This window comes from Myxine glutinosa, chromosome 8 (assembly GCF_964187855.1).
Source record: "Myxine glutinosa chromosome 8, kmMyxGlut1.1, whole genome shotgun sequence".
NCBI classification, from domain to species: Eukaryota; Metazoa; Chordata; class Myxini; order Myxiniformes; family Myxinidae; genus Myxine; species Myxine glutinosa.
In genome coordinates, this window is record NC_136268.1 from 148,069,618 (window position 1) to 148,084,769 (window position 15,152).

General features: G+C 44.8%; 1 protein-coding gene and 1 long non-coding RNA gene across 8 annotated transcripts in view; one reads left to right on the forward strand and one right to left on the reverse strand.

The window, feature by feature from the left end:
- The window catches only part of ZMIZ1 (zinc finger MIZ-type containing 1), a 338,869-nt gene that overhangs the window by 299,100 nt on the left and 24,617 nt on the right, over positions 1-15,152 (reverse strand). The window lies entirely within an intron of this gene.
- LOC144893174 (uncharacterized) lies at positions 553-5,603 on the forward strand. Its single transcript, XR_013624237.1, has 2 exons — positions 553-661; positions 5,569-5,603. It is a non-coding gene; the product is annotated as an uncharacterized LOC144893174 (long non-coding RNA).

The following is a 15,152-nucleotide window of genomic DNA, read 5'->3' on the forward strand; positions in this document are numbered from 1 at the left end:
TACATGAATTGCAAGGACCTTAGTTGACGATGGACAAACGTGGTATAACGGATGGGAACCTGGTGAATATGACGTCCTTCATAAGGAACCCGAACGTACAGGAAGGCCACCATTAAACCCCATCAAGCCCGCGCAACGGTTGCCAACCTATGGTTGTTTGTCCGTATTCTATCCTTTATAAATGCTTAAGGTAAAGCAAGGAAGCAGCACATACCATTTTTAGCCCATCTACAACACAGCGGGAGACGGAATTTTGCAATCGTACATGTCATATGTTTGTGTGTTTGTGTGTTTGTGCATCAGGCCACAACTCTTTTACCATTCGAGCTTTTGTGATCAAATTTTGAAGAAAAGTTTATCATGAGAATATGGAATATGAGTGTGAATACGAATGAATTATGAATATGAATGAATAGAATATGAATGAATAGTTGAATGAATGAATAGAAATAGAATATGAATATGAATAAACATTTATCCTGGTGTTGGCTTAGCGGTTAGGGTGCCGGCTTGGGATCCCAGGCTCCTGGGTTCGAATCCCGATCGATCGCTGAATTAACGCCAGGGGGGTTGACTCAGCCTGTCATCCTTCCGAGGTCGGCAAATTGAGTACCAGCTTGCTGGTGTTACGGATTCCGGATTTATGTGAATTACTATTCAGGTCATTGCTTATTAATGTTTATCTATCTATAATTCCAGTAATCTCTGTGTGTATGTATGTATGTATGTATGTATGTATGTATGTATGTATGTATGTATGTATGTATGTATGTATGTATGTCTGTGACCGGTTTCTCGACAACCACAGGTCCGATATACTTGAAACTTGCCAGGTATATTTCTGGGGACCCGAGGATGTGCCTTTTCAAGGTTTCATATTAATCGGACAAGTAGTTACCGAGCTATGTCCAAAAAACGATTCAACCAATCAGAGAGCAGCGAGCTATCACGTGTGCCGAACGTGCCGAACAGACTCTGCCTCGGACGGCACATTTGAGAGCGTATTCATTTATTTCACGTTGGCAAACTATGTTGGCGTTAAACTATGTTTTAAAACTAATTAAAACTAATTTGCGATTCATCGTAACTGCGATTTGCGACCTTCCGGACAGTGAAGACTTCACTTCCGGCAGCCAATCACAGAACGCGTTGTTGCGAGCCGAGCCGAGCGCGTGCGCCATTACGGTTCGTAATTCGATTTCTTCCGGAGAAAATAATAATTTCTCGATTTCTTATGCGCATTATTTCTCCCAGAGCGAAGGGCGGAAGCGAAGAGCGTTGTTTTTTTTGTTTACGGGCGTACGGGCGTACGGGCGGGGTAGAGCGTACGGGTAGCGTTTTTTTTTTTTTTTGGCAAGGAACGGGCACCCACGTACGGGCATGCCCTAGTTCTATTAAAGGTTATAAAAAAAAAAATAACCACCTTTAGAGGCCATTTTTCCCCGCAAAGCGGGGGTTGGCCTTTTTCGGGAACCGTGGTTGTTGTTGTTTTTCGGTCCCCTTTTTGAAGCAATGTTTTATGGCCGGATGCCCTTCCTGACGCCAACCCTTTTTGCCGCCTTTAACGACAAACAGGGAATTACCAGTGAACTGGTACTTATTCTATTAAAGGTTGTTGTGGTTAAATGGTTAGAGGCGCTCCTGATAACAGGAGACCGGAAACGGGATGGTGAACCGGAAGAAGAAAAAGACACGAGGTCCGGGAGAAAGCGGCCATCTTCTGCTCCTCGCCCAGCTCCGACGCGAGCGGTGTCGATATTGATCAGCGTTTGGAACGCTGCGTTTGAAAAGCCCGTCTGGCGAGAGGAGTTACCGGCACGGGGTAATTACCGGTTACGCGTCAAATTGCCGTGGGTTCCTGCACGGAACCCAGCGTCCGGCACCGTTTACCTCAACGTCTACCAGGACGCGTACGGCAGGCGCCTTGGGCCTCGCGCGCTTTGCGAGCCCCGAAGCCGCGATCACGAGCACCGACCTCGGTGGGCTGCCGAGGAGGTGTCCGCGGCAGCAGCCGTTCCCGGTGGAAGCACGTCAGGAAGGGTCCGGTCAACCGCCCGCGTGCGGAGATCGAACTACAGGAGTACAGAGACATTGTGAGAGACATTGACCATGGAGGGAGTCGTGAGTGGGGCTCAAGGGAGGAATGTATAAGATGGCCATCTTAGAGCTATTGTTGATGAGTCTACATCTTAGTAATGTTGTTGATTGAGGGTTGATTATTGTTGATTGATTGGGAATATATTATCCATTAATCCGGATCCTTGGTGTGGGGGTTTCCTATTGACTTGAATTGTTTGTGTCTTTCATATTGATTGTGTTGTGAAAGCGTATAAATCATATATCTTTCTTGCGGGGTTCCTCCCACGGTCCGGGGGTCACCGAGACCAGGTAGTTACCGGGAGGACCACGTAACAGAATTGGGGGCTCGTCCAATTGAATTCCGGGATCTAAAATTGTATAACATAATAAAATAATAATTTTTATTAATTAAAATTAATTAATTAATTATTAATTGGTAAATTTTTGAGAAATTGTGGTAAAGTCTTGGGTGAAGGTTAACAGGTGTTAACGATAGTCACCATGGCGTTTGTTGCACAGAACTTTGCGGTAACACCTAGTGAGGCACAGTTCCGAGCGTTACTAAAAGCGGACCTCTTGAAATTGGCCAAACATTTTAACTTGGAGGTCCGAACTAATTTGAGGAAGGCAGAGTTGCAGACCACGGTGATACAATCTATGGTGGGATTAGGAACATGGGACGAGTTAGCCTGGCAGTGGCTACCCGAAGAACCAGAAGACGTTGAGCTCCGGAAACTGGAGTTGCAATTACGGAGCCAGGAACGGATCAAAGAAGAGGAAAGGAAAGCAGAAGAGAGGAGAGAAGAGAAACAAGCAGAGGAAAGGAGAGTGGAACGAGAACTCCAGGAAAGGTTAAAAGAAGAAGAAAGGAAAGCAGAAAAGGAAAGAGCAGAAGAAGAAAGGAAAGCAGAAAAGGAAAGAGCAGAAGAGGAAAGGAAAGCAGAAGAGAGGAGAGAAGAGAAACAAGCAGAGGAAAGGAGAGTGGACCGAGAACTCCAGGAAAGGTTAAAAGAAGAAGAAAGGAAAGCAGAAAAGGAAAGAGCAGAAGAAGAAAGGAAAGCAGAAAAGGAAAGAGCAGAAGAAGAAAGGAAAGCAGAAAAGGAAAGAGCAGAAGAAGAAAGGAAAGCAGAAGAGAGGAGAGAAGAGAAACAAGCAGAGGAAAGGAGAGTGGAACGAGAACTCCAGGAAAGGTTAGAAGGGAGAAAAGCAGAGGAGAGGAGAGCTGCCAGGGAACTCGAAGCAGAGGAGAGAAAAGCCGAAAGGGAGTTGAAGGAACGTGATCTGGCGCTTCAGCAGGAAATTAAATTCAAGGAGCTGGATTTAATGAGAGAACGGGGAGAGGTACCACCCTTGCTGACGGGGTCGACACCTAGCCAGAACACCTGGGATGTGGGCAGACATGTGAGGCTGGTTCCACCCTTCAGTGAAAAGGAAGTCACTCAATTTTTTCCACACTTTGAGAAAGTGGCTCGACAGTTAAACTGGCCGGAGGAGGCCTGGACCATACTAGTGCAAAGTGTGCTGGTGGGTAAAGCTCAAGAGATTTATTCGGCGCTACCAATGGACCAATGTGCAGATTATGAGGTATTGAAGAAGCACATCCTCAAAGCCTATGAGTTGGTTCCTGAAGCTTACCGGCAAAAATTCAGGAATGCCAGGAAGAGGGAGAGTGAGACCCATGTGGAGTTTGCCAGAGTGAAAGAAAACATGTTTGATCGGTGGTGTGAGTCAAAAGGAGTTGGGAAAGACTTCGAATCATTGCGTGACTTGATCCTGGTGGAGGAATTTCAACAGTGTGTCCACGAGGACATCAAAGTGTACCTGCAGGAAAAGAAAGTACCAAAGTTGTGGGACGCAGCCACCATGGCAGATGATTATGCCTTAACACACCGGATAGGGGTCCACAAACCTAACTCCTCGCCTGGACTTCAGCAGGGGAGTTATGGAACACCCGGTGCGGAGAACGACAATACATGGCGGCGGCCTCGAGATGATTATGGGGACAACTCTGATACCCCAACTGTTCGAAATCAGGGGGCTACGGGCCCAAGACAAACTTATTTTCCGGGGGGCCCGAGGCAGACCACGAGTTTTTCCTCCGGGCCTACTTGCGCTTTTTGCAAGAAACCTGGACACGATGTCCAGTTGTTACCTCATGAAAAGGGAAAACCCAGAGCGGAGTCCGCCTAGTACAACTCCGAATGCGATGGCAAACGTAAGAAATCGCCCACAGAAGAGTTACCAACCATTTATTTATGAGGGGTTTGTCTCACTAGAGGGAGACTTGACTAACCCAAGACCTGTTAGGGTATTGAGGGACACAGGAGCCCATCAATCCTTAATGCTTGAAGGCATTTTGCCATTGTCAAAGAGTACAGCAACTGGTGATAGTGTTCGGTTACAAGGGATCGGTGGCTGTGTTAGTGCCCCACTTCATGTCATCCATTTGGAATCCGATTTGGTGTCGGGACCGGTCACCGTCGGTTTACAAGCCACGCTTCCTGTAGAGGGAGTATCTGTGGTTATCGGGAATGATTTGGCCGGGGGTCAAGTTTATGGTAACCCGGGGGTTGGTAAAGAACCCAGCAGGGAAAATAACACCACACCAGCTCGGGATGGCGACAAAAGTACCAAGTTATTTGTAGGGGGACTGAACTTCAAAACAAAGGAAGCAGTTCTGACCTCTGTCTTCAACAGATATGGGCCGCTGGTGGAAGTGCGGTTGGTAAAAGACAGGGAAACGCAACAGTCAAGAGGGTTCGGCTTTGTCACGTTTGCAAGTGCAAAAGACACCAGAGAGGCAGAGAAGAATTGGAATGGTAAGGATTTGGAGGGTCGGACCATAACAGTAGGGAAGGCATTTCGTAGGCGTCGAGAGGTCTACAGAAGAGGACAATTTGGCGGTAGTTTTGGTGTTGGCAGCAGCCGATATTACTATGGAGGCTCCCAGAGTTACGGCATCCCCCGAAAGAATGATTGTCAGAGCACTGGCCGAGACGGAGACCGCCAGTCAGGTGACTACTGGGTCAAGTGGTCCCACCGTAACTGTTAGGAGTCCGGAGAAGTTGAAGCACTATATACGGCGGAGCCGCCGAGCCTGGGCTCCTACACGGACTAACCGTGAACTCCACATTCCTTAAGGCGTCCATGTAGTGTATACTCAGCTTGGCCTCCCAAAAAAGTGCTATCGAGTTGTTTAACTTTGGGGTTTTGGTCACCACCCCTTAACTGGCATTCATGAGAAACTAGAAGTGTGACGCTTGGTCCAGAGTGAATTACCTTTGGAATCTCTGGGGGTTTTGTGAAATATTGTTGCTTTGTTTTTTGAGATGTGATAATTGTGTCCGGGGGAACTGATGATTTGGGGTGTGAGTTATCTTGTTTGTTTATCAAATTTGGCCTGCAAAGAAAGTTTTCGCTGGGTTCAAACTTTCTTTCTTGAAGGGGGGGAGTGTTACGGATTCCGGATTTATGTGAATTACTATTCAGGTCATTGCTTATTAATGTTTATTCTATTAAAGGTTGTTGTGGTTAAATGGTTAGAGGCACTCCTGATAACAGGAGACCGGAAACGGGATGGTGAACCGGAAGAAGAAAAAGACACGAGGTCCGGGAGAAAGCGGCCATCTTCTGCTCCTCGCCCAGCTCCGACGCGAGCGGTGTCGATATTGATCAGCATTGGGAACGCTGCGTTTGAAAAGCCCGTCTGGCGAGAGGAGTTACCGGCGTGGGGTAATTACCGGTTACGCGTCAAATTGCCGTGGGTTCCTGCACGGAACCCAGCGTCCGGCACCGTTTACCTCAACGTCTACCAGGACGCATACGGCAGGCGCCTTGGGCCTCGCGCGCTTTGCGAGCCCCGAAGCCGCGATCACGAGCACCGACCTCGGTGGGCTGCCGAGGAGGTGTCCGTGGCAGCAGCCGTTCCCGGTACGGGACGTGCACGGTGGAAGCACGTCAGGAAGGGTCCGGTCAACTGCCCGCGTGCGGAGATTGAACTACAGGAGTACAGAGACATTGTGAGAGACATTGACCATGGAGGGAGCCATGAGTGGGGCTCAAGGGAGGAATGTATAAGATGGCCATCTTAGAGCTATTGTTGATGAGTCTACATCTTAGTAATGTTGTTAATTGATGGTTGATTATTGTTGATTGATTGGGAATATATTATCCATTAATCCGGATCCTTGGTGTGGGGGTTTCCTATTGACTTGAATTGTTTGTGTCTTTCATATTGATTGTGTTGCGAAAGCGTATAAATCATATATCTTTCTGGCGGGGTTCCTCCCAAGGTCCGGAGGTCACCGAGACCAGGTAGTTACCGGGAGGACCACCTAACACTGGGATGAATGATCCCGGTGTATACCCCGATTTAGAATAGGTACACCGTGTCCCTGCGCATCGTAAGAGGCGACTAAGGGTTGGCGTCAGGAAGGGCATCCGGCCATAAAAACATTGCCTCAAACAGGGAACCATGATCGTCATGGGGCCCACAAGGCTAACCCCCGCTCTAGCGGGGAAAAATGGCCTTAAAAAAACGATCATTCATTCATTCAATCATGGAGAACACCAATTAATAATTGGCTAAAAATGTCAAAGGTTAAATTTGACATTTTGAAAAATAAATTTGACAAGTCACAGTAAATACAAATATCCCTTATTAAACAATCTGCATGCAGCGCAATCTCTCCTGTGTTTTTTTGCTTTCCACTTGACCTTTTGTCATCAAATTTTCAACAAACCTTTATTATAAGAATATGAAGAACACCAATTATTTAAAATATATATATAATAATAATAAATAAATAAATAAAGTAAATAAAAATCACTGTTGTTTTCATCAAGATTAATTTTAACACAAAGCAGAGACAGACGGGCTCTAAATTTTGAGATGCTTTCTCGTTAAAGTCTTTGGTACGACTTGGCCGAGGTTGGGTTTGAACCGCCAACCTCCGAGACTCAATGCGTACTCTCTTACCATTACACCACCGAGTCTCGTAAACTGATCCTGCATCATGAGCCAGAGATTCAGATGGCAACAGCAGGCCAAACCTGGACTGTTTGTGTTCCCATCCCAAACCCTGGCTTATAATGCAGGCAACCCAGGTTAAAATCCCATATATTCTCTGTTTTTATAACTCCATATATAATCCCATATATAAGCAATTTTCACGTTGCCCATTTGATTACATCGATCTTGACTTAACTTCATGTTCCAAGGTGAAGCACTTGTTTTTCTTACGATTTCGGGATGCAAAACTCAAGCCGAGATGACAAGATGGCTCACACCTTCGAGGTGAGTGTCCCTGTTGTTTCACCTCTGAGTGACAGTATAAGGTCCCAGAAAATCTTTGAATACATAATTAATCCATTTGCCAGCTTTCCAAATTCCAAAAACAAGCCAGCGTTCCAATTTTGATTGCTGAAATTAAAAATTCCAAGGTGCCTTTAAAAAAGCAGCAGGCCATTTTTTTCTTGGCATCCAAAACAAATTAGAAATTTGGATTAGCCACATCCAGACAGGAGACAGGGTCCGTCGGGCTGTGATGTGCACCAAAACGTCATGATGACTACTATATTGTGCCATTCCAATGGTAAGTACTGCGAAAGGAGGGTCAGCAAAACAAAGAACACGAGCTGAAAGCGTGTGGTTGATCGTACGAGAGGGAGTCACAATGTTGTAATCCCAACGGTCCTGCACCAGCAAAACTCAGCACAGATGTTGGTTGGTCCTTTTCTGGATAATTTCCAGCCAGTGTCACACGTTATTCCCAATGGTTCCAAAATAAAAGACTTTTTTAATGGGAAAAACTCTTCCCTCAGACTTCATGAGGCATTATTCTGATTATATCTGCCAATTTTCGCCCCAACACAAGCAAAGCAATATTCCTGATCATGAACAATTGCAACAAGCGAATAGAAATGTGCACAAAATCATCACATAGATCAGAAACAGACTTCTTGGAATTCCCTTCTTGTTTTACAGAACAACAACAACAACAACATGCATTTTAAGGCCATTTTCCCTGCTAGAGCAGGGGTTAGCCTTGCGGTCCCCATGACAATCTTCTCCATTTTGCCCTATTTTCTGCATCTCCCCTTGTTAAGCCCCTTGCCCGCATTTCTTCTTCCACCATCTTTAGCCAAGTCTTTCTCGGTCTTCCCCGTCCTCTACTTCCTTCTACATTCATTTCCATCACTCTTCTCAACCAGTCACTTTCATCCTTCCTCAACACCTGACCAAACCATCTTAACCTGTTTCTCTTCACAGCATCAATCACAGGCTCTGTTCCCATCATCTTTCGCAATTCATCATTTGTCTTCCTCTCTCTCAACGATACTCCGCACATCCACCGAACCATTCGCATTTCCACCCTTTCCAGCCTTCGTTGCTGCTCTACGTTCATTACCCATGTCTCGCTCTCATAAATTCACACCCATACATTCACCCATGTCTCGCATCCCTCCCTCTTGTTTTACACAAATGAAAAGCAATTTAAAACTTTTCAAAATCGAGTTGAGATTACAAGGCAAACTTACAGGATCATCATGATTTGAGTGTAGGCTTCATTGGTGCACATGCAAACCACTGTACATGTTTATTACCCACTTAATTGGCTCCATTACATAACTGAGATTCAATACCTCAATTCAAAAGTTATAATAAATGGTCCTCTCCACTAATCGGACTCTGCAAACAAAGCAATTAACAGATTATATAACAATATAAAGGATTTATCGAGCAAGAGACCAGTAATACCTGACAAATCTTTCAATCCAGACAAATCTCAGACTCAACCTCTCCAAATAGACCGTCTGGCAAACCATCCCATCTACATTCTTAACAATCCTATTGAGGAAGTTCAGTCATTCAAACTCCTGGGTCTCACTGTCAGCCATGATCTTTCTTGGGCAAACCACATTTCAAAGTTGGCCTCCAAAGCAAGCCACCGACTAGGCATCCTCCGTCATTCAAAGTTCTTCCTGGGCGCACCGAAACTTCTGTCCACCTGCAAGGGTTTCAACGAGAGCTTGATGGAGTACTGCATACCCCTCTGACCTGGCATACCTGCCTCATAACTTGCTCAGTTTGATGCCTTGGAAACCAGGACCTTTAAGATGAGTTTCATCTCCTGTGATGAAGCTAAGTCTATAGGCCTCTTTCCCATTGCAGACAGGTCTCACTGTCTCCTACCACCTCCTTTCTGGTCTTGCACCCTCTGCTATTTCCATGCATTGTCATGCAACACATGTTTTTACAAATTTATTAAAAATGAAATACAGAAATATCTATTTTACATAAGTATTCAGCCCCCCGAGTCAATACTTTGTAGAAGCGCCTTTGGCAGCGATTACAGCTTCGAGTCTTCTTGGCTACGTCTGTATCAGCTTTGCACATGTGGATTTGGGGAGTTTCTCCCATTCATCATTGTATATTTCCTCAAGCTCTGTCAAGTTGGATGGGGAGCGTCGATGAACAGCAATCTTCAAGTCTTCCCACAGATTCTCAATTGGATTCAAGTCTGGGCTTTGACTGGGCCACTCAGGGACTTTCACATTCTTGTTATAAAGCCATTCCAGCGCTGATTTGGCTGTATGCTTCGGGTAACTATCCTATTGGAATGCAAATCTTCACTGCAGTCAAAGGTCTTTTGCACTCTGAAACGGGTTCTCCTCAAGGATTTGCCTGTATTTGGCTCCATTCATTGTTCCCTGTATCCTTACAAGTCTCCCAGTCCCTGCTGCTGAAAAGCATCTCCATAGCATGATGCTGCCACCACCATGCTTCACGGTAGGGATGGTGCCAGATGGGTGATGAGCTGTGCTAGGTTTTGGCCAGATGCAGAACTTTGCATTCAGGCCAAAGAGTTAAATTTTTCATCTTATCAGACCACAGAATACTTTGCCTCATGCCCTCTATCTTTCATGTGCCTTTTTGCAAACTCGAGGTGTGCCGTCCTGTGCCTTTTCCTCAGTCCACTCTCCCATAAAGCCTCTATTTGTGATATGCTGCAGAGACTGTTGCCCTTCAAGTTCTCCCGTCTCAGCCAAGGAACTCTCTCGTTCTGTCAGAATGGTCATTGGGTTCTTGGTCACCTCCCTGACCAGTTCCTTCTTGCCCAGTTGCTCAGGTTGGCCAGACGGCCAGCTCTAGGCAGAGTCTCGGTAGATCCATATTCTTTCCATTTCCTAATGATGGAGCTCATTGCGCTCTTGGGAACTTTCAACACTAGAAATTGTTTTATACCCTTCCCAGATCTATGCCTCTTCACAATTCTATCTCGGAGTTATACGGACAGTTACTTGGACTGCATGATAGAATTTCTGCTTTGACATGCATCGTCAAGTGTGGGACGTCATATAGAAAGGTGTGTTTCTTTCTAAATCTCCCTCACTCTCTTCAATCCCACTCCACCCTCCAGGTCTTTAAAACAGCTGTTCACCACTATCTCTTATTTTCCCCCATCCAAAACCTTGATCTTTTCTACCCCTGCTAATTTCACCCCAATTCCACTTTTTTGAAATACCAACTTCTGTCCTGGAAGTCCTTGTGTTTTATACTTCTCCCACCCCCCCCCCCCCCCCTTCCCACGCCTCCTTCCCCCAAGCCCTCTCCCTCCCACACATCTCCCTGCTCTCAAATGTTGTGTGCTCTCAAGTGTTTGTGTGCTTCCCCTTCTCTCCCCATCTTGTCTTCCGCTCCCTCTTTTTATATATTTTGTTTGTCTGGTTGATTTGTTTGTGAAGTAAATGTTAGCTCTTTCACGAGCCTCGATTCAGTATACAAAAAAAACAAAAAAAAACATGTCTAATCAATTGAATTTGCCACAGGTCGACTCCAATCAAGTTGTGGAGACATCCCAAGGATGATCAAAGGAAATATGATGCACCTGAGCTCAATTTTGAGTGCCATCACAAAGGGATTGAATACCTATTGACTCAAGATATTTCAGATTTTCACTTTGAATAATTTTGTAAAAAAATTTAAAATGCCACTTTTTCAGACATTATGGAGTATTATGTGTAGATCAGTAACAGGAAATCACAATTTAATCCATTTTAAATTCAGGCTGTAACACAACAAAGGTGAAGAATGTCAAAGGGTGTGAATACTTTTTGAAGGCATTGTAAGCAGACAGTCAAAGCGGTCAACCTGTGGTCCACCTGCCTGCTTGCTATTCCTCACATGTATGGTGATAAATCGTGCATAATAAACAGCACTTGTTACGTAATTGAGGGATAAGAAGAGATTTCCGAGGACCAATCGAAACAAATGAAATTTTATCTTCAGTTCAGCGAATTTTCAGCACAAAAAACAAGTGTTCATCAATTCTTTAAATCTCATCGCAAGTCCTCCCAAAGGATTAAAGGTGGCAAAACACCGCTAACGTATGTCCATGGCCAAAAGCCACCGTCAGTGGTCCAATTAAAACACTATCATAATATAAACAAAACCAATTAAGATCAAATAAACAATGAAGCGCAGAACGAATTGGCACGCTTCATTAGAGGCAGTCTTTTTCAATTAAAATGAAGCTTAAATCTCATCTCAGCTTAGCTGTTGGTAGGTCAACGCGTGCGATAAATAAACCGAATTTGGATTATTTACACTCGCGCCTTGAGATCTCTACATATGTGATTCGAATCATGTATGTCTTTCAAGTGCGGATCGTGAGAAGACAATTAGTGAGCAACACATATGTAGACCCGAGTCCGTCTTGAAGCAAAGATGGATATGCATCCGCACATTTTAGATGTCAACCCACTGTTACGTTTGATCTCAATTAAAGGTCACACGAGGGAGAACAGAGAGATAAGCATGAGAGAGACAACATCAGATGCTTTGAACTCAAGTTATGATATGCAAAATGATTTTAAAGTGCACATGACCTTTGACCTGATGAACCCAAAATGCAATCAGTTCATCTTTGTATTATAGTCCATACTTAACTTGTGCGAAGTGTGGTTTAAATCTCTTCAGTCACAAGTTATCGTGGTAACAAAAAACTGATAACGGACAGTCGGACGGACAGCGGACGGACAACCCAAAAACATAATGCCTTTGGCCTTCATCTGTGGGACTTGGAAAAAAACTTATCCAAAAAGACACCATTAAAATGACAACAAAGAACATGACTTTTGTCCCACACTCCCCCGCACACCAAAAGACGGATGGCATTTGTCCCACACCAACCCCCACCAATGAACATACTGCTTTTCCACTCCTTCCAAACCAAAAATCTGTGGCTTTCCTTCCCTCCCCAGGAAGACGATTTGACTACACCCCCCCCCACCCCCCCACCTATGGGCATATAGTTTTCAACCCCCTCCCCTAACCCTACCAAAGAACGTGTGGTTTTCTCACCCCTTCCCCCACTCCCCAAAACCAAAAATGTATGGCTTCTTTTCTTCCACCAACCTCACCTTCCCTCCACCATAGAATTATGTTTTTTCTCACACTGCTCCCATCCTCCCCCTCCCCCCCCCCCCCCCCATTTGAACAAATAACGTGTGGCTTTTCTCAACACCCCCCCCCCCCCCTTATCCCTCCCCTAAAAACCCCCCCCAAAAAACCCAGACTGAGAATGGTAACACAAGCTGTGGCAAACAAGCACTTGACAGTTTCCTCTTCACCTGTCAAAATGAAGTGTGTGTGTGTGTGTGAGAGTGTGTAAGTGTGTGAGTGTGTGTGTGTGAGAGTGTGTAAGTGTGTAAGTGTGTGAGTGTGTGAGTGTGAGAGTGTGCGAGTGTGCGAGTGTGTGTGAGTGTGAGTGTGTGTGTGTTGATGATTGGTGTGATGGAGAGGAAATTGGAAGGAGGAGGAAACGCAAATGAATCATGAACTCATTAACAATGAAAGAAGTACTTTTGTTTTACCAATCTAATATCATTTGATGCACTTTCTCATTGAAAGTTGTTCAAATATAAATAAATAAAATTGCTCCAGCAAGCTGACAGACGCAACAAGCTGTAGCCATTCGGACGGGCGAGTAAAGAGTAGTGGGAGGGAGGAATCAGAGAAGATTTTAATTTGTTTCAATACTAACTGAGGGATAGAAACACTATGGTAGAATTGAGGGAAGAAACAGCAGGCGAGTTATCACTGGCACACAGAACAAATTCCAAATTCTTGTCACCTTCAATTGAAAATCAGGCCTGGCCAGGCAGTTGGTGAAACACGGGCCAGAACCATCGTCCTGGACGACCCCATAATAAGGTGGGAATGATTAGGGCAGGGCCGAAGAAGAAGAAGATGAAGAAGAAGAGTAAGGAGAATAGGAAACAGAGGACAGGGGACTAGAAAGAGTGGGAAGAAATGTGTGAGAGGGGTGTGGGAGGGGGGAGGGAAGAGGGGATATAAAGAAGGAAAAATTAAAGTTGGAAACGTCTTCATTCAAATATGCTGTATTGACAATCATCCTGTGTAAATGTTCAAAGGTGCTCCCTGAAGGGCCGACATGATTCAATATTGATCTGTGAGTGTTGCGGTACACGGATTTGCCGTTCCAATTGCAGGAAATAATAAAAAGAAAAGGAAAATGTTTCCCCACCACCTTCCCCACATACGCCTCATTTGACAATTTTTTAATGAAATTAAGACAAATTCAGGATGACGATGACGACGGTATCTAAACTATTTGTAATATGAACTGCTTTTATCACCATGATGTAGTCAGCTGGTTTTCTGATAAATTTAAAAATCAAAACTAAAACTGCAAGCAGTGATGATAGGCTTCCAGACAAAATGACCGCCATACCATGTGATCGATGACATCATCATTTTAAACAAAACGTACTCATGGGTAGTTGGTCATATCTGTAAACTTTGGTTTGGATCAGTTAAGCGGTTCTGGAGATATAGATTTTCAATTTTTTCACTTAAATCCAAAATGGCCACCATACCACGTGACTGATGTCATAGTTAAGAAACGTTTTTCCTCATGGGGAGTGGATCATACCTATGAAATTTCATATTGATCTGTTCAGCGGATCTGGAGAAGATGTTTACGACGTCATAGGCAATGGCAGCCAATATATTTAAAAAATAACCACCTTTAGAGGCCATTTTTCCCCGCAAAGCGAGGGTTGGCCTTTTTCGGGAACCGTGGTTGTTGTTGTTTTTTGGTCCCCTTTTTGAAGCAATGTTTTACGGCCGGATGCCCTTCCTGACGCCAACCATTTTTGCCGCCTTTAACGACAAACAGGGAATTACCTGTGAACTGGTACTCAATTAGCCGACCTCGGAAGGACGACAGGCTGAGTCAACCCCCCTGGCGTTAATTCGGCGATCGACCGGGATTCGAACCCAGGATCCTTGGATCCTAAGCCGGCACCCTAGCCGCTAGCCCAACACCAGGGATTTGAGTGTGAGAGTAATGTAAATTGAGAGCCAATGTAAATCAAAATTGCAAAGACAACATTTATGATGCACCAAGTTACATCGGTACCTACGAGTTAATGTTCCGTAGAGCCAGCTATTACGGTTTCTTCGGAATCATCTCCACAAAATGTGTGAGCATAATAATCCTTACAAGAACAATAGGCTTCCAGTGGGAATCTCACGGGAAGCCTAATAATTTCATCTCCTCAGTCTTTCCCAAGAACTGTTAGAAAAACCATTAAAAAAGACATTTCAAATAAAGTGAATAAATAGAAAGTGACAAACTATTAATGTCTGTATTATAAACTCCTTAACGAAGTGCCAAGACGCATTTGGGATAGAGGGGTACATGGACATTACCAAGACGCATTGGGGTTAGAGGGGTACATGGACATTACCAAGACGCATTGGGGTTAGAGGGGTACATGGATATGGCAGGCAGGACTGGTAGGTAGATGGGTATGTATGGGTGATTGTATACATGTGCAACGATTTTGACATCTGCGTAAGGCGTAAGTGTCTTGGCAGAAACTGAAGGTTCTTGTCGGTGTTTGTCGACTAGAAAAAAACCGTCCTGGAGATGTCGCTATTCCTGTCCCACTGCCCCCCCCCCCCCCAACACCTCTACCCCACAGTGAAAATAAGTACATAAACTGATTGATTGAATTATTGTGGTGTGGATATGCCACAG